The sequence below is a fragment of the Antennarius striatus genome, chromosome 3 (genome assembly GCF_040054535.1).
Source record: "Antennarius striatus isolate MH-2024 chromosome 3, ASM4005453v1, whole genome shotgun sequence".
Classification (NCBI taxonomy): Eukaryota; Metazoa; Chordata; class Actinopteri; order Lophiiformes; family Antennariidae; genus Antennarius; species Antennarius striatus.
Genome location: NC_090778.1, coordinates 5,535,373 through 5,560,388, shown reverse-complemented (window position 1 = coordinate 5,560,388; position 25,016 = coordinate 5,535,373). Strand labels below are relative to the sequence as shown.

Here is a 25,016-nt window from a genome sequence, read left to right as displayed (position 1 = left end):
CATGAAACTATAATTGGAATCGCTGGATGAAAATGCAAAGAAAAATTGTCTATTTTTAGTTTCTTACCACTAATAGGGCAAATGTGAAGCTTAGCCAGAGGGTGATATCACAGACAAAGACCATATTCATTACTAAATGAAAAGCTTTTATTATTTTAGGATATTTCAGGCTCAGTTTATCAGACTCAGCTCAGGGGTGTCAGCTTTGGCTCATCTGTCATCAGTCTAAGCTGTACTTTCTCAGCCCCAGGTGTTGTCAGCTTAAGGTGTACTTCATCAGCTGTAAATGTATCCCAAATCCTAAAACTCAAACTGAATGCCCTCTCTGGCCTCGCATATATTAATACTTATTTCTTCTTGGATAAAGAAGTTATTTTGCTTTCATTTGCCCTATCCAATCACAAAGCATTGACAAATCCATCCTGTCATCATAATGCAGAGAAACAACATTTGTCTCTATGAGGAGCAAATGTGTCAGTTTGTGTGTTCGAATCTTAAAATTGATTTAAACCAGACTGATAAACTGCATCACTCTCAGCCAACACTGCTGTCAGTTTTCATGTAGTTATCTGTGATTGACAACAACATGCTTGTTCTTCATCCCGTCTACAAATCATAGTTGAAGTGTGTGGAAAATGATGCAGCGAACAGTGGCTTCAACGCGCTTGATATCAATGATTTAAGCTACTCTGTATAAAGAAATAATTTGTTAAGAAATACTCTTTCACATATTTGTTCACAGCGGTCTATTAACGTTCCTTTATGAAAAAAATATATTTCAGTTTTTGAGTTTGAAATGCTTTATTGGAATTTGATCAAAAATAACATGTTCTCTGTCTTGCCATAGAAAATAAAACAAAAGATATTTGAAGGAGGCAAAAGGGACAGTGGCACAACACATCAAACACAGATTTGTACACTGTGCAGACAGAGTTGTTAATTCATGTTAGTGTCCTCTCAGTCCAACCAGGGACTTTCCAAGGATAAATAAAACCACACCTCTGGGCTTGCTGTGGTTAATGACAGTGAACTGCTTGAAGCATCCTTCTAACCCATGAGAAGCAAAACTATGAAAAACACATGAAACCACTGTAGAAAATGAAACGTATTGGGAACTGATGAGGAAAAGATTGTGACTGAACAGATTTACATCAGTGATAACAATAGTTACAGTGAAAGACAAACGACACGTTCTGTAAGTTCCTGGTGCATGTATGCTTTTGCATAGAGCTAAGGTATGAATTTGTGCAAACACAACATCACTTCAATCCATCAGGGCAGACTGACCTTGTTACAGTTACGAGTCACATTGCTCACCACACTCCAGTCAGCATTGTGTTCACATGCTCCTCTGTACAACAAGGCCTCAGTGTTGTGGTTCCGTTGGGAGAAGGAGCTCAGAACGTATCCAAAGGGCTGAGACAACAAGGGCTGGTGTTCTCCTGTTGCTGCTCTGCTCCTGGCCCTGTGGTGGGGAGCCATTGATGGAGAGGAGGTTCAAGTTTCAAAAGGGTTTCTTTTTTTCTATCTGACTGGATACAAACATAACGTGCTACGCAGTGTGCACAGTGCGTTTATCATAATATTTCCAACCGGCTCTGAATGTTTCACACAACGACTCATTTGTGTTTCGTGTTAAATCCAGATTGTCAGTGGAGAGCTGCATGTCAGGCATCACTGTCTGATCCTGTGTGTCTGAACTCGTGTATACAAAGTATGAAAATGTGTGTATGAGTTGGGAAAAAGTCACACAGAAGGGTTATGTCATGCAGTCAAAGAACCAGTTCATCTCATTTGTGCTGTGTTACCCAAGTCCCCACTCACAGAACTACAATAGCTGCATGCTTTTTCAAACACCACCACAATGTGCATCCATCACGTGGTGAAACCGGGCCCGGCCAGGGGTGCCAACCATGGGACTTGGAGAGAACCCACGCAGACATGGGGAGAACATACAAACTCCACACAGAGCGGGACTGGAACCCTAAATCGCTTTGCTGTGCAGCGACTGCACTACCCACTGTGCCACCGTGCCGCCCATATAGAAATATTGTTTGGTTGAATTGATTTTGGAACAGATGATTAGAAAGCATTCAACAGATTTGAAAAATGTAAAGAAGGATTAGGAAGGTAAAGAGCAGGGCTAGAAAGAAAAAAAACATCACGGCAATAGCTAACAGTAAAAGTAACTATTTGACCACTATAGAGAAAGATGGGTAAGCTAGTTTTTAGTCAACATTTTGCTGAATTTAGCTCGGCTATTTTTGTAATTATTGTGAAGGAGGAACAAAATGTGCCTTTCAAGGGGCTTGGAGGAGGATTGTTCCCAGCATCGATTACAACAGCTCAACATTAAATTACTATGTCTTGCAGTCTGTTTTTGTCTATCTTGAGTCTGTGTCTGTGTTAAATCTGTAACCTTAATAGTTTTCTACTGCACATGCAATAACAGGTTTATCATAACACATCCAAACAACAACACAGAAGAACAAAACACCCGGATAACCACAATGTTGTTTTATATGTTGTAATTAATAGAAAAATGAAAATGGGATGGTGGATGACACATTTTCATTTAAATGGTTTTAATTTAAATTTAACTTTATTTATATTTTCAACAATCAAAGCTAAAAAAAAGACTACAATTGAAATCATTTTTAAATACTATTTGATTTCTAGGAAACATCTCCCCAACCTCACCAACATTAGGGTCAAACAAGGGGTCATGATCCTAACATTTTGGAAACCCTGTTCTACAGTATGTCCATAATGTAGGTCTGACCTTACATGCTCCTGTTCTTCATGTGACATTGTAGAAATTTGTTAAATACTGTAGAACCATGTATTGAGATCGTGGGCGCAGACATGCTTCTGTAACTATTGATGCTAAGATACAGAAGTTAACTAAGAGTTAACTGAGAGTTTCATAATTTAGCCTAGCAGAAGATGATCCTTATTCAAAGTAACCTTTGGAATTTGTAAATAATATTCAAAACAATTGTCCAATCGCTCAATGTGATGTTTAATGTGAAACTACTTTGGTTCCTTTCATGGAAAAATCATATGGTTATACACGGAAAACACTACAAACGTGTTTGTTTTAACACTAGACTCAAACTGTGGTTTAGAGGGTGAAAACATTGTGTAAGTCATGTTAAAGCTCTGCATGGACTCATCAAAGGTGTGCCAAACCCAGCGTGATGAGTTGCGAATCAAACTGGGCTCCTCGTCGTGCACTTGCTTACATTCTGCTTGCAGCAGATCTGATTTAGGGTCTACTGGTGCAAAGTCCTTTCAAGTATTTGTATTAGACACATACTACCATTGCTAAGAGTATATATTTTTGTGCATCTGTGTTTGTGTGTCTCTAGATAGATAGATAGATAGATAGATAGATAGATAGATAGATAGATAGATAGATAGATAGATAGATAGATAGATAGATAGATAGATAGATAGATAGATAGATAGATAGATAGATAGATAGATAGATAGATAGATAGATAGATAGATAGATAGATAGATAGATAGATAGATAAGCATTGTTGACTGATGGCATCCGACCGCTTACACCTTATTGTTCAGTCAAGCTCTTACTGGATTTGACCCTGGTGTAAACCACTCTGTCCAGCAACTGGGAAGCATTCCGGCTCCTTCTCTGAAGGTTCCTGATGGCATTCTTCTGTGCTCATCAGGGTTTTTCCTTGTGCTCTTCATCCTTGGCGGATCTTGTAAGCCTGCCCGGCTTCCACGTCTGCCTAGTACACCTCTTCATGTCCAAGACTCAACACATCCTCACAGCCATCTGACACCCCAGCACCACCAGCCTTCACCACCAGTAACCCAGAAAATGTTCATCTAGTTAGACCTTTGCCTGTGTCTTATTTTTGTCTCCAGTCTTTGGGCCAGACAGGTCTGGCTTTAAACAATCTGTTATTTCTAGTCATGGATATGACTTACAGTAACTGCAATTAAGTTAAAAAAAAAACACTAAATACTCAAGCAAAGGAGCGTTAAAACACCACACAGGTGTCTTCACTGCATATTTGTACTGATGGATCCTAAATACAATTGATGATATACAATAAAAGAAAAGAAAATGAGAACTGAAATAAAAACTAGGAACATATGCCACTAAGAAAGATTAACAGATGAAATATTTTTGTCGTCTTTGCCAGCAGGTGTTGGCTCGGCTTTCCTGTTTTATTATCCACAGGTCACATATCTGCAGTTTGACCACCAACTTAATGTTGTTCATATGTGCTTTGCTTGGAATTATAATATTTCCACTAGTTCTTGAAGGCAGCATAATTACCGAAATGGTGCTGCCTGGCCCCCCATCCCCCATCAGGCCCTCTCAGGATCTCACTGGGAGGGTTGTTAGAGTGCTGGTTGTGTTTTCTTTGTGTGGCTAGGCTTTGCTATCACATTACTGCTCACATGCTGATGCAGCAGCTCCTGCAGCTCTCCCCACCCCAACCCCACCCCTGCCTTTTTTTCACCGGGCCGCCCTACAGTGGAGTTAAACAAATTAGTATTTCAATTCAGTAATGCCGCATTACAATTTCCAACAGAAAGCAGTCAGTACTTTTGTTACCACCACGTCTAAATATAAGATTAAAGTTGAATTATCCAGGAAACTTGATCCCCCCCATCCCAAACCCCCACCCTTCCAGTTGCCCTGATTAATTTTCACAGAATTAGTCATTGTCGTCTTGCACATCGCACTGAGCGCAGATGAGGAACGGCAGAAAAGTTGGCTTTGCCTGCGGGAAATATTCACTCAAGTTTGATGTTATCAAAGACGAAAATTAAATTGAGTCCCAATTTCAGAGGGTCAGTAGATGCAAACTAACAATTTTATAGCAAGAAAGTGTTGTAAAAGAACTTTTCCGAGGGAGTAATAAGCAAATTAATAGAGTGCACTTTGAAAGGAGTCCAAAAAATGACATTACCTGATATATTAATCATATTCCTCTTTGGCAGGTAAACCTCACTCTCGCAGTTAAAGCAACTCCAACTGTCTCTCTGGTCAAGGTTATATACTCTAACATAATATAAATTATATATATTATACTGTATATATATATTATATTATTATTATATTATGTGTATATATTATAATATATACGCACAATATATTCTCTCGTTAACGTTTGGGAATGTAGGAGATCAGCACTGATGTTAAGATGTCAGAATGTGTTATCAGAGCTCTTCACTACACAATGTGTGGTTGTGAACAGCATTTACATTCAACATTATGATGTCCTCCAGCAGAGACCATATGGGCTGGTATCTCCACAGAAACAGATTATCACATCTCTATGACTCCATTTCCCTACTGGTAGTGGGCTCTGTGAACTGCTATAAGTAACTCTGCCTTTTAGTAGTGCTGAGCGAGTAGTCAGTTCAAGCATGTTTTCATTACAGATAACATACTTGTCAGAAGTACAAATATCATCCCAGTACAATCAGTGTTAACCTCTGTAGTTGTGATGAAGAAGAATCCTCATTAGCTTGCTGACTGAAGTTTATTCTTTCAAACTTATAGAAAACTTACACGTACTTTATTATCCAACATCATGATATAAAATACAACAACTTTAATGCCCAATTCTCAGTCTGATCTGTAAAAAGCTTTGGTAAATCGAGAAACAAAAAACAACTTCCAATAAGTGTTTGGGGTTTTTTTAAATGGGAACCATCTGTGTATCTTGGAAAAAAAACGCAGTCATGTTTCATCTAACATGTGCATTACCAAATGTGCATGTGTAACCGGGCCTTTTTCTGGTTTTCTTTTGTTTTTGTTTTTAGTTTTTTGGGGGTTTTTTGTTTTGCAATATGATATTTTGATATTTCTTGATTAATTTCGGAAAAGAATAATTCAATGATAAAACGAAAAATAATGACTAGACCCTCAAAAATCCTGAGAACATATAGAATATATATTTATTTATTAATTAATTTATATATATATATATATATATATATATATATATATATATATATATATATATATATATATATATATATATATATATATATATATATATATATATATCGAGGGTAATGGGTTCCAGGAACCACACACGATTAACGTATTCCGAGATAGAACAACAAACTATTTATCTTATTATTTATGGTAATTTTAATATTTATGAACTCTCCCCATACTGATATAAAACCACCTTCTATCTGTATCTTTTGTGTCTCACGTGTGTCCGAGACTCACGGAACATAGCACACTTCGGGATGCCATCAGCCAATAGCATGCATGTACTGTATCACGTGACTGCCTAACAAAATCCGCGATGAGGTGAAGTTGCGAATGCACCAGGGCGCATACATATATACTGTGTATATATATACAGTGCGCCCTGTATATGGGACACCTTGTATATCTACATATACAGGGTGTCCCAAAAAATATGTACCCTCTTAAGCAGCTGATAACTAAATTCTTTGTGGGTTTCTTAGCAGATTAAATGCATTGAAGTCAATGATGGCAGCCAGACTACGCTTCAAAGAAAGGAAATTCATTCTAAAATGCTACTGGAAGTATGAAAGTGCAGTTAAAGCTCAAAGACAATACAGGAGGGAGTCCCTTTCTCATGACAAGCACAGACTTTCTTGAACTTCTCTGACATATTCCCAGAATTCTTTCTTCTTTTCTGGTGGTCTTCAGGAACGGTCTTCTTGTGGATGCTGTGAACAGTTCAATCAGCTTCAAACTCATCTCTAATTCTAGTGTTGGTAACTCATGTTGGTGGTTCTTTTTGAAACTCCCTCATAAATTTTATTTGGACTTCAACTGCCTTTTCATACTTCTAGTAGCATTTTAGAATGAATTTCCTTTCTTTGAAATTTATTCTGGCTGCCATCTTTGTTTAATCTAAGAAAAACCCCGGCCATGAACAATTTAGTTATCAGCTTCTAAAAGGTGCATATATTTTTTGGGACACCCTGGATATGTTTTGGTCTATCCCTTAAATGTTCTGATATCCTCCCAAATACAAAGTCAATAATAATCAACCCTTTAATAATCAACCCTTTAAAAAGCACTCACGGAAATACTTCATACTTCATTGCTTCGAAAATTCAATCTTACTTGTGTTTTTGGAGGACCTAATAAACTTTATTTCTATTGCAACTGTTTTCAAAAGCTTTCAGTGTCATGCAGAAAATCAAATTACCAAAAAAAGTAATTTGCTCAATAAAGAGATAAAGCTGTTTCTTTGTACTTCTACTGTAGTGACATAATCAACTGATATTATGTTGGATTTGAGACAAGGACATTTCTTTCTTCATACGCAGACAGAGAAAAACCTTGTTTTATTCTGTATTTTATTAATAACTTGTACAAACACATCCTTTTCACACGATGAAGATAATAGTGGACAGGACATGAAAACCCCCCAGGTGCGGTTCTGAAGCAGAGCCTTACAGAGCCTCAGTCTGAATCTGAAGAACGAATCAGCCCAAGTATTTATTTTTCCTCCCAGCAGAAAAGGCCTTCATTGATGGTTTTGGATATGCTGCCCTTTTGGAGACTTGAAGCGCTTTATCCTGGTCTTTCTTTCATTTTTCCTCTCCTTCCTCCCCTCTCTCTCACCCTAGAGCCATTGGGGGGCTTGTAAAGTCAGCAGCCATACACTGTGCTATAAAAATAATCCAGGTTTCATTGGGATTGCCATGGGAGAGTGACATGGAGGGGGTTAGGGTTAAGTGGCTGTACATCACACTTCACTTCTCTTGCTAGAAAGAACTGCACTATAATACACTGTACTGACATACACACACACACACACACACACACACACACACACACACACACACACACACTGGGACACATAAGACACATATTGGTGATTTCTTGGATATAGACGTGTATGTACTTTTCCGTGAATATGTGTATATGTGAATTAGCATTAGTGAATTAGTGTGGCTATTAACAACATGCTGGTATTTAAACTGCTCCTCTAACAATGGGTCTTTAAGTCTGTAGCCATTGCCCACAGCCCGTCTGCTAATGATCCCACTCCACTCACTTACCCAGCAGGATGGAGACAGTCCACTGGCTCCACGGAGTGCCAGGAAATGCTACATATCCTTAAATCATCCTGTGGAGAACTTTATAAATGCCACATCTTGGTGGAAGCAATCATTTTTGCCTCATATAGGAGCGTCTGATAGAGTTTTCCGGGAACTTGACGAGCTCTGTTTGCAACAGGAGTTATGTCGGGTTGAACCCTTAGAATATCTCAGTCAAGTTGGTTTTGGCTAAAGGTCATCTCATAAATGTGTCTGAGCAAGTTCAAACACAATCCAAGGCCTTTGCAGACCGATACAATCTTGACTGCATGCTGCCAGACCCACATGCAGCACTCAGCTTGAAGGACAAAGGGCTGTGGAAGAAATTGATAGATTAGAAAAGGGCACGGTTAGTAATTTGTCTTGTGTTTTCCCTATCAGAGGCCTTTAGTTGTGCTGTATTGTATTGGACAACATTATAAAGCATGAAAGATTGCCTAGCTTATAGGCATTTATGGCAAGTGTGAGTATTTCGACTGTTTTTCACGTCTGAGTGAGTTGCCCTTTAGGACAGAAAAGATGCCTCAGAAAGACATTCATACATCCAGGCTCCAGAGAATGGACGATGTGGTGTAAGGCAGGGGGCTTTGGCAGAGAGAAAGGGGTTCACTGTCTGTCTGTCATTGTCCAGACGTCTGAGAGGCCACCCGAAGTCGCAGCAGTGGAAAATGCCCTCAGCGGGATGGCCAAGGGTGTGGGAAGTTGAAGCAGCTGACTGCGGAATTCAAACGCCGTCAACTCTTCATATGTGTCTCGTCTCTAATGAGATGAAACTGTAAAATTAGCCCGCTGAAATGGGCGGTAGTTACGGTGGCAGAGGGAGCGCCATGACAGGAGTATTCATCAAGAATTGGATTAAAGCAGATGGCTCTCGGAAGCCTCAAACCAGTGTGATTAGATTGTGTCACTTCTATTCTGATTGAGGGATTATTGCATTAGTAGAAACCGAGGCAGAAGAATACCGACTGAAAACAAGCTCCTTTTGAAAAATAAAGGCACAACCGTAATCCTCTGTTTACTCACTGATGCCTCTACAACACCACTATGCTCAGTGATAAAGAGTACAATTCAATACTGTCTGAGTGATCTGCACATATTGCTTTTATTTAATCCGTAGGTTAGGTACTTTCAGTCCTCTAGGAGTGCCAGCAATGACCTGCTGGTCTGTTTTGGGGTTACCAAGAGCAATACCATCCATCCATTTTGTATACCAGCATCCTCCGCCGTAGCGGATCACAGGGTGCTGCAGCGTATCCCAGCCGACTGGAAGCGTGAGGTGGGGTACACTCTGTGCATGTCGCCAGTGCACCGCGGCAAGAGCAATATAATGCTGTTCATTTCATAGTGATTTTAATCCTCAAATTATACATTTAATTAACATTTGATGGTTGTGATCTATTTTTATTGCTTTTAATCCAGACAGGACAATAACTTGATAAAATTACTTTCAGTAAAAGATTACATTTATATAGCACTTTTCTAGACACTGAAAGTTGCATTTTACAGTGGAACCAATATTCAGTCACCCCTCATTCATTCTTGGTGATGGTTAAGTACATACTGTATGTAGCCACAGCTGTTCTGGGGCAGACTGACGGAAGCATTGCAGCCAATCCGCGCCAATGGCCCCTCCGACCACCATCACAAAAATCACACACACACACACCAGCATTCATTTGCTGGAGGCAAGTAGAGTAATGTGTCTCACCCAAGGACACAACTGTGAATAACTAGGTGGGAGCGGGAATCCAACCGCCAATCCTGTGACCATTAGACGACCAGCTCTACCAACTGAGCCGCTGCCGCCCTCAATTCTACAGATTCCTCAAAAGTGCCAACATTCTCATCACCACCAAAATGTTTCCATAGCGCCAGATCCTATTTCCATGCTCAGCCATTCACTCCTTCTCGACAAAGGAACAATTGGCAACAATTTTGGGTTGTGTCTTGCTCGAGGACACTTCCACATGCAGTGAGAGCGCGGAATAAATCTACAAACCTCCTGATTAGTGAACAACCAACTCCGGCACCTAATAATTGAAAAAGTTGTGCCAGTTCCAACGTAATCTACTAAGGGGCATTCAAGATGAAACCTCTTCTCCTGTAATGTAAGATTCTGGCCTTTAAATGGAAAACACACTACCTTCATTACTTCCATTGCTGGGGCCATAACTCACACCTGCCTAAGCACCTGTATGTCTTTGGAAACTGGATGGTAGAGGTCAATGATGCTTTCTTATTTTTTTGTTAAGCCTGTCTTTATATATATTTGAATGGATCACTTGTGTTGCTAGTTATTTTGTGTTTTTTCAGTGCAAAAATACTTAATCTTATTGATGTTTTTTGGTCAGGTAAAAAACACTTTGCAGTGATTTATTTCTTTTCTGCTTCATTTTCCTTCATAACAAGTTTGATACAAACATCTGTGAATGTGTGGGTTTTCCTGTCATGTGACATGGATATATCAAATAAGTCAGAGGTATTTTGAAGCAAACATCAGCATGCTGAATATCTTTGAAATAGATGGAAGCTGACACATGAAAAAAGAACTCAATGGTTTTTATCAATATATTTTAAAAAACTCAACCGTTGAAAAGCAACTTCAGTCGCAAACCTGTCATCAACAGCACATCAGTAAACCAGAGGATTTATTTTAGATACTGTCTGGAGGAAACACATACATTTTTCCCAGTGTCACACTACTGGTTAGATTTAATGTGTAATGTGAATTTGAGACACGGTGCGGTCTTGTTAAAATCTGATCATGCATTCAATGTTGAATCTTCCCATGGATAAAAAATGCACAGTCACAGAAAAAGATTAGCAACGGTGGAGCTGGCAGAGCTCACTGTATTCAACATTTGCTGTAGCTTTCTCTAAGCATACAAGCACGTGAATGATGTGCATTCATAGCAAAACAACAACAACCCTGAGGCAGAAAATGGCCTTGTAACAAAATGCTTCCATCCAAACAAGGGTTGCTTTAACAGAATCAAGGCATAACCAGCTCCTGATCCTTTGTATCCACCTCAGAGAGCTGTACAGACAAGCTGCCAGTGGGTAATGTCTCTTATATTTGCAATTGTGTTTTTATATGAACAACATTCATCAGACACTGGCAGAAAGGGATGCAGCTGAGGGAAGCTAGACATGCACTGCTGATTATTGTAGTAATTCAGGGACCAGGGCACCTCAGAAGATGGAGAGGGCCACAGAAATACAGGGGTCCCGAGAGCCCCAACCCCCCCTATCAGCAGTTTTTCTGACAAGCTGCTCAGAAATTGTTGAAAACCCACTTTTACAATATCTTGTGGAATTTGATAACCTTATTTAAGACGTAAAATGTGCATGTCGTTATCTCATCGACAAAGAGGTAGATACCACTAGAACAAAAAGCATTAAAAATGAAGGATTATAATACAAGAATAAGAGCCCAAGCAAGCTCCTGGAGAGTCTCTATCACTTCTCGGTTTCTGGTGTCTTTCAACAAATACTTTAATTTTCTTGTCTAGTTGTATGAGCAAAAAAACAACAACAACAACATTCTGATTTTGTAAAGATGAGGAGGTTGGCACTTCTTATTTATAAGGCCGGGCTGATATGAGGACTTTAAACACCCTAACCATGTTCGGAATTGGGGTTCATTACATGCAAAACAAGAATCTCCACTGACTTATTTCCCTTAACCTGAAATGCACACATCCAATATAAAAAGAAATTGTAATAAGTCAGAATAACACTCCACACAATTTCATTAAGATCTGTGCCCCAGAGTGTAATAAATGTATCAACTCTTGTTATTTCTGGAAAAGCAGCAATGTAAACAAAATGACTGACGATGTTGCCGTAGTGATTGGCCTATTACAGCGAGAAGACAACAGAAGAAGAAAAAAGCGTGCATTTACAAAATAGCTGGGAAAATGCCACCAACACTGTGGGTTTGAAATACTGTCAGCTGCCCAAGATGTCCATCTCATTGTTCCTTATTGTTGACAAGGTGATCAGGGTGAAGTCAGACTGATTGTCATGTAATGTGAGCCTGGCTTAAGGTATGCATACTTACACCTGTGTCTTAAAGCTACCTTTTGTTGTTAGTCAGTTATTTAGGTGCCTTTGTTTACAAATGTCTCAATACATGAATAGCTGTGCTCTAGAAAAACATGTCACAATAATAATTTTAGAAAACTATATTATATTATTTGGAGTTATCCACGGAAAATGACACATTGTACACATCAACTTTATTGATTTCTACACTGAAAATCACAAATCCAGTCATAAAGTTGTGAATAATACAGTATATTAAAACCCCAATATTATATCCTCTGTGACAGGATTGGTTTTGCATAATATCAGGCTGGTCGTGTCAGTATAGCAGATCGGTGAAAGTGATATAGTTACTTATTTGCATTTCCTGTGCTATTCACAAAAAAAGCTTTGGACTTAAATAGCTTTTTTTTATCGTAAAAAGAATAATAATGAGATGAAATTGTTTCACTGTTCTACCTTGAGAAAAGCATCAGTTGAATGACATACTTTCCTCAAGCACCGGCTGCCACAGTTACTGAACACAACAAATAATGAACCAATGCCAACAAATTAAACCGTACAAATGTATCAACATTAGTAATGTGAAATCTTGAGGAACATACAGTAGCTTGTTCAGCGCTGTTGTATATTTTCACTATTTTGCCTGAAACATTGGCCCTGTATCAATAAATATGTCGATATTAGCATTGACTTGCGGATCTTGGTTGTCCTGAAACTGTCCGGTTCACTGCTATCCAAACCAGGCCTCCTACAGTCTCCTTCAGGACTGGTGTTTACAACGGTAACTAAAAAATCAGTGTCCATACTGAAATTAATTGCAGCATAAATACAACATTTTTTGGCATGTGTGGTCAATTTGAGTAATGGAGCATCATTTAATGTTTGCTCCAAGGGCAGTTTCCATATCCTCTGGCAAAACTAATTCAGCTGCACCTTCAACCTCTCACTGACACAATTCTCTGGCAGGAATACATGCCCTGCCTCAATATCTGTGTCAGCCAAGAGACATTAAAGCATTAGATGTTAAAGTTGTCATGTCCATAACATCCTCTTCGCTCATACTGAAGAACGCCATTTCTCCCGTCGAACATGCAGCTAATTTGCGAGAGATGTTCTTCTTTGAATGACTAATGCAGACTAAGGCCACACTCTCAGGTTACGCAGCGGTAGACAGCTCACCTCAGTGAAATCCCACACCGCTGTCTCAGAATCTATGACTTCACTGGTTACGAGAAGCTCAACAGACGTATGTGTCTGTGTGTGTGTGTGCAAGCGTGCGTGCAAGCAGCTGCAAGATAGCACTACAGAGGAATTTCATTGAATTGTTCATTCTCAAGTACAAGGGATGAATTTGACAGCAGCCCACTGACACCACACCGTGAAGGAACAATCGAGTGGATGAGATGATACATCTCAACATGATAGAAGACAGGCAGCGAAGTGGGTGGGACTCATTCCATCACATAATATAATGCATGATGTGACACCAATGGCAGGTCTCCAGATTCTGCGTGGATCCATTGATTTATAGACTTTGCGACTTTGTGAAATGAAGTGGAAGAAAGGTTGAAGTGATGGTTCATCTACTAGCTGACCTTTCACCTTGACTTAAGAAATGAAGTGACTTTCCTATTATCTCTTTTATTTATAGAATGCCACATCTTGCCAAAACTTATTATGCTTTTTAGACAGAACAAGTTCAAACCTACTTTACAGAGACCTGGCATCATCCCATAAGAGAGAGAAAGAGAGAGAGAGAGTAAGAAAGAGAGAGAGAGAATAGGAACAACAGAATTTTGTCTTCATCATCATCACCTGCTCCTATCCCCCCATATCAATCTTTGATAAAAGTTTCATATTAATCTACCAATACCTTTTTGAGTAAAATTTATCAGAGTTCACATGAAGTTAAAGAAAATGAAAGGAAAGTCTAAGCATAGCCAGCTCTTCAATCACGTGTCACCAAAGTATGTTGCATACATCATTTATATGTAACATATAGAAATCTTTAAGAAAAAATGGATCCACTAATCAATCTGATCTGATGAAAGACAAGAAAAGTAATTGTAGAGATGGAGATGGAAAATGGAATATATTTCCTCATGAGAGGAATTCCAATTCTGCTTTTGGACACTCCAGGAACCAGTGGAAAAGAAAACCTTTTTCTGACTAATAAGGGGATGATGTTTATGAAGCAGGAAGAGAATTTTTGAAAATGCTCTGATGAAAACTTCTCACTTCCTGTCGCTCTTGAACGAACATACGAGTTGAATGAAACGATTTTCTCTTGAGCAGTAATTTCCGTCCTCCCATCACAGGAAAGAGGGGGCTACTTATGATGTGAGGCACACTTTAATACACTCATCTCAATAGATACTAACCACCAGAGGCAATGAAACATTTGGACCATTTATTTCAGATGAAGACAGGAGATTTCTCCTCTTCGTTCCACAAATGTTTACCCATGAAATTGCAATGAGATGAAATGTGACAGATCAGCACTGGCTGAAAGCGGTTTTCTGTCAAAAAGCTAACGTTGCGTAAAGACCTTCAGATTGATTATGACAACTTCAGTTCTCTGCTGTTTCAGAATCAAACTGTCACTGCTGGGTATTAAAACCATTCATTAATTTGTGTTCCAAACTCTTTACAATCCGGCTGATGATCTAGTATCCTAATTCTGTTATAAGGTCAATCATGCCACTTTAATTGGTCTGATTTCAGTCAAGCAGAAAATATTAAACATCTGTTAGAGAAAGTAATATTTTTTTGGTTGTACTGATCTTAAAAGGAGGCTTTACATTTTGCTCTACAGACTCTCCTGCAAATGAAAACAGATGTGACTACATTAGTACATTTGGATATCCACCCCTGATGGTGGATAAAAAGGTGAATTTCTACATGCTATTAAATCCTCCAGCAGAATCAAAGGTAACACAAGGTAAACCGTTGTGAATAAATGTTTTCTGGCTTTCACCATTCACCAGCATGAATCACAGCCAGTGAACCCAGAGTCTCACAGTGATAGAAGGATCCAAACAGCAAACCAATAAGAGCGATGTACAGAGAGAGAGGCTCGCGGGATGTGACCTGTGCTCTGCTTCGTAATGAGATTTTACTACGCTCTCTCACCACCTGGCCTGCTTTCTACCTTTGTCAGACATGCAGTTTTCCTCTTGTTGTTGTTTATACAGCTTGATGGCTTTGCATTTGAAATTTTTTTGTTTTTTGTCTTTGTCCTGCCTTAAAGCTGCAGCTCTTCAGGGTTTAGTTCCCATCAATACCGGCCAAATCTCTTTCTCTGTTGTAGTCAGGGAAGATTGACCTGAATTGCGAATCACTGGAGTTAATCCCTCCTACATTTACCATATGAAGAGCTGGACTTTCCAAGCCAGCCTCGTTCAGATTGTTCTGGAAGCTAAAAGCCAGGATTAAGCTGCATCCTGCTCGAAGTTGATATCTGCCTGAGAACTGTAGACATTCTATGTGTTAATTTTGAATCACTTAATCAAACTGTGACAGTAAAAACAACACAGAATGAATGGGTGTTAAATTTGAGTGGTTTAAGATACAAGTGTTTCACACGCAGAATCAAAAGAAGAACGGATGAAGTGTCAGAAAGACAAAATGCAAAAAGGTTACACACTAATTCCATCTGTGATGATCTTCCTATATTCCGTGTTGACATGATCGTTCACCATCTTTTTAGTGACTTCTTGACCAATCAGAATTAGTGTCTCTCATTGTCATTTGACCTGAGCTCCTGTGATTTTTTGACTAATTGTGATTATTAGTGTTTTTCACTTTGTGAAGCCTTATGGTACTTTTCGTTTTTATTTCTTGGCTACAAAGTTGTGTAAACTGTAATCAATATCTATATACTTTGAAATTGTCTCTATGCTTTCTTCAAAACAGCTGAAGAATAGAACAGAGAAGATGTATCAGTCACGTGAAGGAGCTGCCCACAACATTCAGGCTAAACGCTGACTAAATCCATCTGTCAATCATCAGCTGCCAACAAGGTCATCCTCCAGATATATAGCCTTAATTCTTACCTTATGATCATGTTAATACTGCACATCAGTGTGTTACCATAGGCATTTATGGACATAATAAAGTGAAAATGAGAATAACAAGTGTATTTATTTAGTTTATTTTTTAGTTTATCTTTCACGCATTTCAGCAGTGCACAGTAAAGGGAAACAAAGAGAGGATTTTGACTTTCAGCCTCCAGTGTTCAGCCTCTTATTTATTAAGAACACATCTGAGATTAAATGAATGATCAGAAAATGTCAACCACAACTGCCCTGTCCACAATAATCATATCCACTCTCAGAGTTCATTTTACCTGAAGAAAGTAGTGCATCCCTGGGATGCACTTGTGTTGCAGGGATGCATGTTATCTGATGCTTGTGTGTCCCTGTCGAAAGAATAAGGACGCACGCTAACAAGAACACTGCGCCCTGTAAGCCTAACTGCTCTTGGTGAGGTCGACAGTAAGTCACCTATATGGAAGACGAAGTGCACCCACTAAAGTAAACTAGGATCTATTGAAGGAACTCATCATCTTAAAATCATCTATTCAGGCTTGTCGTCTTTAAAACACAAATTTGCATCTTTTCACTCTCCCGCATTAATGTCTGCATAAACGCATGCTGCAGGAATATCGTAATTACTCCTGTATCCTTGTCATTGTTTATCGGATGCTGCGAGTGGAAGCTCCGAGCCGCTGACTGTCTGTCAGGAGCTTTCTTTCTCCATCAGCCATTAGTCTATAATTTATGCTTTCACACTCTCAAGGCCTTATGCTCAAAGCAATGGCGCTGCTGCATGCCGAAAAGTTTTCGCTTCCAGTCTGTTGACGACTGTACATCCACTGATAAACAGAAACGCTGACAAATTGACTTCTCCTTCACGCCCACTGCAGGTGTTCAAACAAAAATTTAAAAAAGCAAATTTAAAAAAAGGTGCCAGTTGAGGGATGGTGTGAATTAAACTCCAGTTCTGTTTGGCATGAGATGTGATTTTTAAAGCAGCCAGTGTGTAAATGCCCTCCTGATGGACAATTCAAACACATATTTATGACCAAATAAAGCCCAAAGCACAAGAGTAAAAATAATGGTGGTGCTGTGTCTTGGACAACTTTGATGAAAATTCAGGCATAGCAGAAATAAAGCAATGTCATTCAATCAGCAGCTTGGATTTCAGTGACTTTCACAGGCCTGAATGGACACTTACTTGACAAAGCATTGTGTGAGAGGATAAAACACCATATAAAGATGTTTGGTGTACTAAAACATCTTTTTATTCCAAAGTGGCTACTGAAGCTCACCAGATCAATAACAGATTGAACCTTAGGTCAGGTGTGGAGCACAAGACTGCTTCATCACTTAATACATCAGTTTCATTCAGCTTCATGCCATAATCCTCGCAAAGTATTCTTCATCAAAATCTTTCATTCCAAATTGTTATTGACTGGATTAGACGCTGGAGACAGAAAAGAAAAGGTCAAGGTCTGCTTCATTCTAGTTTAGCAATGCTTTGTTTTAATTTTACATTCCGAGAAGACCTTAATTCACTATATTAAGTCCAGCTCTCTAAAATGAAACCCATATCCTCTGGGTGGTGTCTCTTGGTATGGCCCTGGGCCTTTTCATCACTGAGCTGTTTTTAACCCTGCAGAATGAGAGCCCAGCTCCAAATTGGAGTCCTAAATCCAAACTCATTGAGTCTCAAACTAAATCCAATCTGTGCCAGAGGGACTGCAACCTGATGTGTGCACAGAGATTATGGGTGTTATAATTCAGCTTTGTTTGTTGGGTAATCTGTCTGTGAGGATTTGGGTGACAGTCTTTGCAGTGTTTTCAACAGACAGCATGTAAATTCAGGAGGTGCAGAGAGTTGAGCATCAAGCAGGGGGTGAGAGGTGCCAGACACGTGCTCACAGATGGCAGCGAACCGTTGCTCAAGTGCTTCATGTGATTCAGCCGTAAAAGAAACGACGACAGATCTTCGACAGAGGAAGATAAGAAGGAGACAGCCAGTGTCAGTCCTGGTTTATTGATTTGTGCTCAGGATAACAGGCCCCCTGGCGTCTTAACGCCACATCAATACAACACAGAGACAAAAATAATTTGCGGTTTTTTGTGCTAATCCATGAAGATTATCAGTGTAATATTATCCTTCTGTCTGAACTCCTAATCTCTGGATCATGACCTCATGAGCTGTTTATTTTTTCACGGTTTTGTCCTGTACTGCTTATATCTTGTTTTTCAACTCAAATTTTTCTAAAAATCTTAGTCAAACGAGTTTCTTTGTATCGCTTCACAATCCAGCATCGAGGTCAGCTGGAAAACCTGTCAGCATGCACCGGGTCAGGGTGACACTTGACACTCAGTGTTTCCATTGTTTCCACAGTGATTATGATGTTATGCAGTTATTAAAGGTGAATTCTGCTGATTCTACACATTAAATAGAAAAAAAACAACTTGTAATACCTTTTGAAGTCTGGTGTTTTCAATTCCATTTTAGAGAGTCAGTGTGTGTCTCTGCTGCTTTGATTTACACGTTTTTATCCATTGCTGAACAGTTCTCAAACTGTATGATTGTGTGATACAATTAATGGGGTGTCCTGCAAAGATGGCGATGCACAACTGTGCACAACGTGAGCAATATTCAGCAACTGCACATACAGTCAGTTAAATTTGTAAGTCATATTTAAATTCATACTTGTCACATTTACTTGTCAATTTTAATTTCATTCTGAGACTGCGACAAAGATCACCTACAGGTTATTTTCACATCATCTACTAGACAGTTTCGCTTTACATCAGTGTGTGCTACACATTTTTTCTGACCTGCAAAAAGGTTGGATACCAATTCTGAACATTATTAATGTTAATTCAAAATGCGAGTACTTGCTAATACATGTTAACACTCTGAACTCTGTATATTGTTTGCTTTCAACATAACCCTAAAGTCACACACATGAAGTCACAGTCTATGGAAACCAGGTCTGTTGTGGTCCTAAGAGGTGCTGCTTCATGTAACACAGTAGAAAATCCTAAACATCTGTGCTTGTTTCTAAAACAATGGGGGCACTTCACTTATGGAGAGTTTTTTAAGCCTACGTTTACAAGACAGTATTGGTTTAATCTAAAATAATGTTGAATGTGACCTGAAGTTTACCCAGTTGTCACAAACAAAACTAAAATTTCTGTCACTTTGAATATTTGTGATACTACAGCTGAAATCTTCTTTTCTTTTTTTTTACCTCAGTCTTGTCCGTGCACCTTATTTGCAGTCGTAGAAAAAAGCATCGTATGTTAAGGGAGGAAATCGTATGCTATGAAACTAATCACACTTGGCTCCTCTAACAATTTGTGCATGAAAGGATTCAGCAATTACTATATCTCACTATAATTTGTCTCATTGATGTTTGCTGAGCCGTAGCTCTCACTATTCATTCCATAAAGCTTTTCAGATCCCACATTCTCAGTGATTATCGGATCTCTTAGCTCAGCATTAACAATCCCAATTAACACTGACTGCCCACAAACAACATGTGGCCCCTGGTGCATCTTATTGCAGACAACATTCTGATTACTTTCAGGTCAATGCCATTGCAGAAGATATCGAATGAGACCACAGAGACAGGTAAAACACGCCACAGAAATTCCCATAATGCATTTCTGTTTGATAAACCTAACATAAATGCAGCCTAAATGTCCATTAAGAAACACCAGGAATTCACGGTGATCTTAAACCACTCAGTGCCTGTTGCTCATAGGAGGAAAATTCTATGTTTCCTACAAGCAGGATATAAACTGAGGTTTAATGCAATTACATAGTAATTAGGAATGAGCGAGTACACCACTATCTGTATGTGTATCTGTTCAACCATCTAAATTATCTGTATCCCTATCTGTACTCAGAATGGGCGGGACTTGAACCGGAAGTGGGTGTGGTTTGACTGAAAATGGGTGGGGCTTAAATCAGTACATTATTTTAAGTCTGAAATTGATATGGATTGATCAGAAGTTGTTATATTTATTGTTTATTTCAAAACTATTTACAGAACAGCCTCAAAATTGAGATTCAATTCAATGTTTTTGATCACAAAAGTAAGAGAATTATTTACAAAACAACACTTGAGTAGATGGGAATTGACATGGGGACCTTTATTTGACTCCTTCTTTTGCGGATGATAATTTAAAATATCTGAATTCTTGTATACAGATCCCTGTTATGAGAGGAAATTATCCATCTCTGAAATTTCAGTAGACAAAACACAAAATCAATCAAAACCGGGTAATAAAAAAAATCTGTTACAATTGACCGATGACCTCATCTGAAAAGAGATTAAACTCTACAGAATATCAGGTTAGGGTTTCGTCAGCTCAGTCCAATAATAGGGAAGACAATAATAACATCGGTGCATAAATGTTTTATTGGTCTCCTATGAAACATCTCAGCTTGTTCTCTGCCATAGATCAAACCCGAGGCTACAGATGCGGAGCAGGCGCCTCCTTAAGTGGCTCCTCTGTGAAGAAGAATCAGGCTTTTTTTATATAACATCCACCACCCTCTTATGAAGGCTCATGTGAGTGCCTAGGGGTCAAGACCCCAGGTTGGGCAACACTTTGCCAAAACAGCTCTCCACTTTCCTCACAATGAAACCGTCTTAATAAAGTGGTGTAATGACTGCTGGGGGTGGGGTGGGGGGTGGGGGGGCCAACGCCTGTGTCGGAGCCCTTGTTCGGAGAGGGTAATGGGCGGAGACCTGTTAACGTGCCTTTTTCTTTTTTTTTTAAATCCTCCTTGGTCCCCGTTGTGATGCGTACTGCAGAAGTAGGCTAGGGGCGCACACACGCCGCAGCGCCGCGCACCACACGCACACACACATCGCTGTGGCGCCCGGCGCAGAGACGCAGCGCCACGACCACTCCGGTCAGTCTGTTTGGAGAAACTTCAGCGCAGAGAGGTGGACAGATCTCTCCAGCTCGACCCAGATAGCGGATTAAATGCACGCTTTCTTTTCTCTCTCTCTCTCTCTCTCTCTCTCTCTCTCCATTTTCTCCCCCGTTTTTCCTCCTCCTCCTCCCCTGGTTTCGTGTTACAAAGCCCTGAGAGGCAGTTGCGCTGAGAAACCAGTTCCTCTGTGTAGAAACTGAATGACAGGATCATATGGCTTGATTTTGCTTTATCGTCCCAACATTTAAAAAAAAAAAAAAAAAAAAAGATAGAGACGGAAAGAACCCGAGTGATTTTTTTTTTTTTTAATTGATGACGACGTGGAATGATTTTTGTAAGAATTCAAAAACAAACCCGAGATAACGGACCGAGAGGAGAGGGGGAAACGGATACAGGATCTGTCGGCAAAGAAAGACGGAGAGGAAAACCCAGGACGCGTCGAGTCAGCGCCATCCTTACAAAGAAGGTAAGTTTGTATCCCTTATTTGTCGTAATGGTTAAAACAGAGGTGTGAGGCGGCTGGTGGAAAAGTAGAAGGAGAGAAAAACATCCTTAACCAGAGTCTGTCGCTCTCCAACTGTTGCCTCTAACCCCTTCATTTTTTATTTTTTGGTAAATAGTACGCCTTCATGCGGCGTTCCTTGAACGCATCACCGAGGAGGTTCAGGTTGGATGTTTAATTCTCAATGATGCAACTTTATCTGGCTTTCGCGCAGCGTAAACACAGCGCACTGCGGTCAGGAGTAAGCGATCAACTCCAGGGAAGTCTCCAGCGTATCTCCAGCCTGAAATCTCCACGGTCACCGCCGATCGTGGAAGCTCCAGCCCGTCATTTCAAGTGTTGGAGACTTCTAAACAGTTTGTGCAGGACTGACGTCTGTGCGCCACTTCTGAGGACGGATCTGTTCGTGTGATGTCATCTGCTTGTGATATACCAGCCTGAGGCGCCCTATAATGAACTTTCAGGACCTTTCTGCCCCATAGGGTTTTGTATTTTGTATGACATCATCTGCGTAATATCCCCCCAGGATATTCCTGATTTACTTTCTGGCTTCTTCCTGCTGGCTGCCTGTACACAGAATAGTTCTTTGAGATCTGGTGAAGTAAAAACAAAAGTATGAATGGTTTCAGAGTTCTGCAACCTCCTGCTGAAAACCTATGGAGATTTTAATACTTCATCTCCACAAAGTAATTATAGGTGTAATATGTGACAGCGCTCACACACTTCCAAAAGCAATGAGTCCTTTGAATAACTGCCTCTAATTCCCACTTGCTCCACGGACACTCAAAAATTAAGCTCTCATATTGACAATAATCCACAGACTTGAAATATTACTTTGGAGTGCTTTTCCCCTTATCCCCCCACTGGTTTCCCTCCTTAATGAATTAAGTATTAGCTTCAGTTGAGTGATTGTTGTAATTACTGAGGGGGGAGGGAGGGCCGATGTCCATACTGGACACTGTGCAGAGATTTGTTTTAAAAGGTAGCAGTGGTTTAGGAGGAGGAAGACTGTTAGGAGAGGGGTCTTTTCCTTTTTTTTTTCTTTTACAAGCTGGTTGGTGCCACTGCCAGTTAACCAACAGACAGTCAAGGGGGAGTATGGCCTTTAAAAATAAACGTAAAGCTTTGTGGGGGAGTAGCTGAATGTTTGATTGGAGGAGGTGATGAGGATGACTTGATGTGAGCGTTATCTTCAAACTTTTGTTTTAATATCTGTGTAATTTTCAAACAGGTATTTCCAATTTGTTAGTTGTTGCAGCAAAGATTAATAAAAGTACGTGATTCATCTGCGCTGAGCTGAAGGATGGCATTTGCTGTGTGGAGAGAAGAGGAAAAAGATGAGAAGAGTATGGTACTACCAATATTTACTTTAGTCTCATTTTAATTTGTGAAACCGGCTTCATAGACCTGTGAGAAATGAAACAATCCTTGATATGAAAACACAAAGTAGATTAAACCAGACTGAAGCAGGGAGATGAAAACCGGGTGGGAGTAGAAGCTGTCCTCCTCACATCTGCATCGCTCCATGGAAAAAAAAAAAAGCTTTGGAAATCCAGGTTTTATCCAGGGCAGTTACAACAAAGGCCTACACACACACACGCACGCACGCACACACACACACACACACACACAGTGTAGCGTTCAGCCCCAGATGTTAATGCTTCTATTGAGAGAACCACAGGACTCCTGCCGACTCGATCTCTTCATTGTCTGACAGACAATGGTCTCCACATCCTGATCGTCGACCTCCTTCCCATCTTCCGTCACACACACACCCCCCACACACACACACACACAGACACACACCACAGTCTTACAGACAAAAGACCCCATGCATCATAACCAAACCGCATACTTCAGGATTCATGTGTCCACATTCACATTTCCCATCTAATATTTCAGTGTGGCGTCTGAGGACAAGCAGGACAGATGTGAACTTTTCTTGAAACTTTATTCTCTCACTCGTCGCATGTGTGCATTAATGCAAAATTCTCACTTGCCCTTTGGGTGTTGGGTTATGCAGGCATCCCCTCCGCATTCAGAGTTAGTATCCTGCAGCTAATAATTGCATCCATCTAAATTGAATCTGCCTGTAATTTTTCTCATTGATTGGTTGGACAGCAGGCTCAGAAAATAAAAAAAAGACCATTAAAGCTGCCAAGAATGAAATCTTCTAAGGTTTTACTTTGTCTCTCTTGTGACTGAAAAACCAAAGGTGCTGAACCTATCAGCAAATAAAGAAAGGCTGTACATTTGGAGAGAAAGCTATTTGCTTTGTTTGAATCATTATAAAATAGACTTTGATGAATTTTCTGATTAGTTGTTCAATCAGCTGAACTCCACTGGCTGTTCCAGACACTTTGTGTGTCCGTCTTTATGTATTGCGTGCTCATATGCGACATAAGCACAGTGTGTTTCGACACCACTGGCACAACATTGCATCACGACTGTTACGTTGCCGCTGCACCAGATGTCTCCTGTCCACTTGTTTGTGTGTGGGTGTGTTTAATTGTCATCTCAGTGTCACATGCGTCACATCGGTGAAACAGACACCGTGGACCACATGGAGAGCAGCTGGATGAACGCTAACCTCCCGTGATAACAGGATGATTGTCGAATATGGAACTTAAAAAGCTTTGCATGCACACACACACAAACACACACACACACAAACACACACACACTCACACACACACACACACACAGTTTATTCAGCCTCTGTTCTTGCTATTTAAGCTATGTTTCTGTTAGAGCGTGTGGGTCTGGATTCACTGACAATAACGTATTTTCAATGGTGATCAAGGCTTTTATTGCATCCTCTGCCGAGCATCAGAGATGTGCCAGCTCCCTGCAGGGGGCTCACCCCCCCCCCCCCTCCAAAACTTCCTTTTCATGAAACTAACGATTTAATTTCTACTCTCTCTGCCTTTCTCTTCTGCCTAAACTCTCTTTCACAGCCAGATTTGCTTTTGTTTTGGACGTTGCAAACTGGTCTGCGCTTCATGTTCAGCTGAAAGGAGTCCACGTCTCTGGCTGTGCCCCCTGTGTTCTGATGCTGTGTGAACAGAATCACCCAGCCTGTGTGTCTGTGTGTGTGTGTGTGTGTGTGTGTGTGTGTGTGTGTGTGTGTGTGTGTGTGTGTGTGTGTGTGTGTGAGTGTGTGTGTGTGTGTGTGTGTGTGTGTGTAGATGCGTGTGTGTGTGTGTGTTAAATCTGTGTTTGTGTTGAACAGAGATATGGTTCATGGCAGGCCAGATGCGAGGTCTGGAGAGTAGAAGCAGATGGGTTTTGTGTGTGTGTGTGTGTGTGTGTGTGTGTGTGTGTGTGTGTGTGTGTGTGTGTGTGTGTGTGTGTGTGTGTGTTTGTATGAACCATGGGGGGCGGGACTAGGCAGGACAAG

General features: G+C 40.1%; 1 protein-coding gene across 3 annotated transcripts in view; it reads left to right on the top strand.

Annotated features, from left to right (window-relative positions):
* The first annotated feature begins 20,974 nt into the window (after positions 1-20,974).
* sema4c (sema domain, immunoglobulin domain (Ig), transmembrane domain (TM) and short cytoplasmic domain, (semaphorin) 4C) overlaps positions 20,975-25,016 on the top strand; it is a 95,144-nt gene continuing 91,102 nt past the window's right edge. For all 3 annotated transcript variants that reach the window (XM_068310847.1, XM_068310845.1, XM_068310848.1), the window contains exon 1: positions 20,975-21,580. The gene's annotated coding sequence lies outside the window, so the exon portion shown is untranslated. The remainder of the gene's footprint in view (positions 21,581-25,016) is intronic.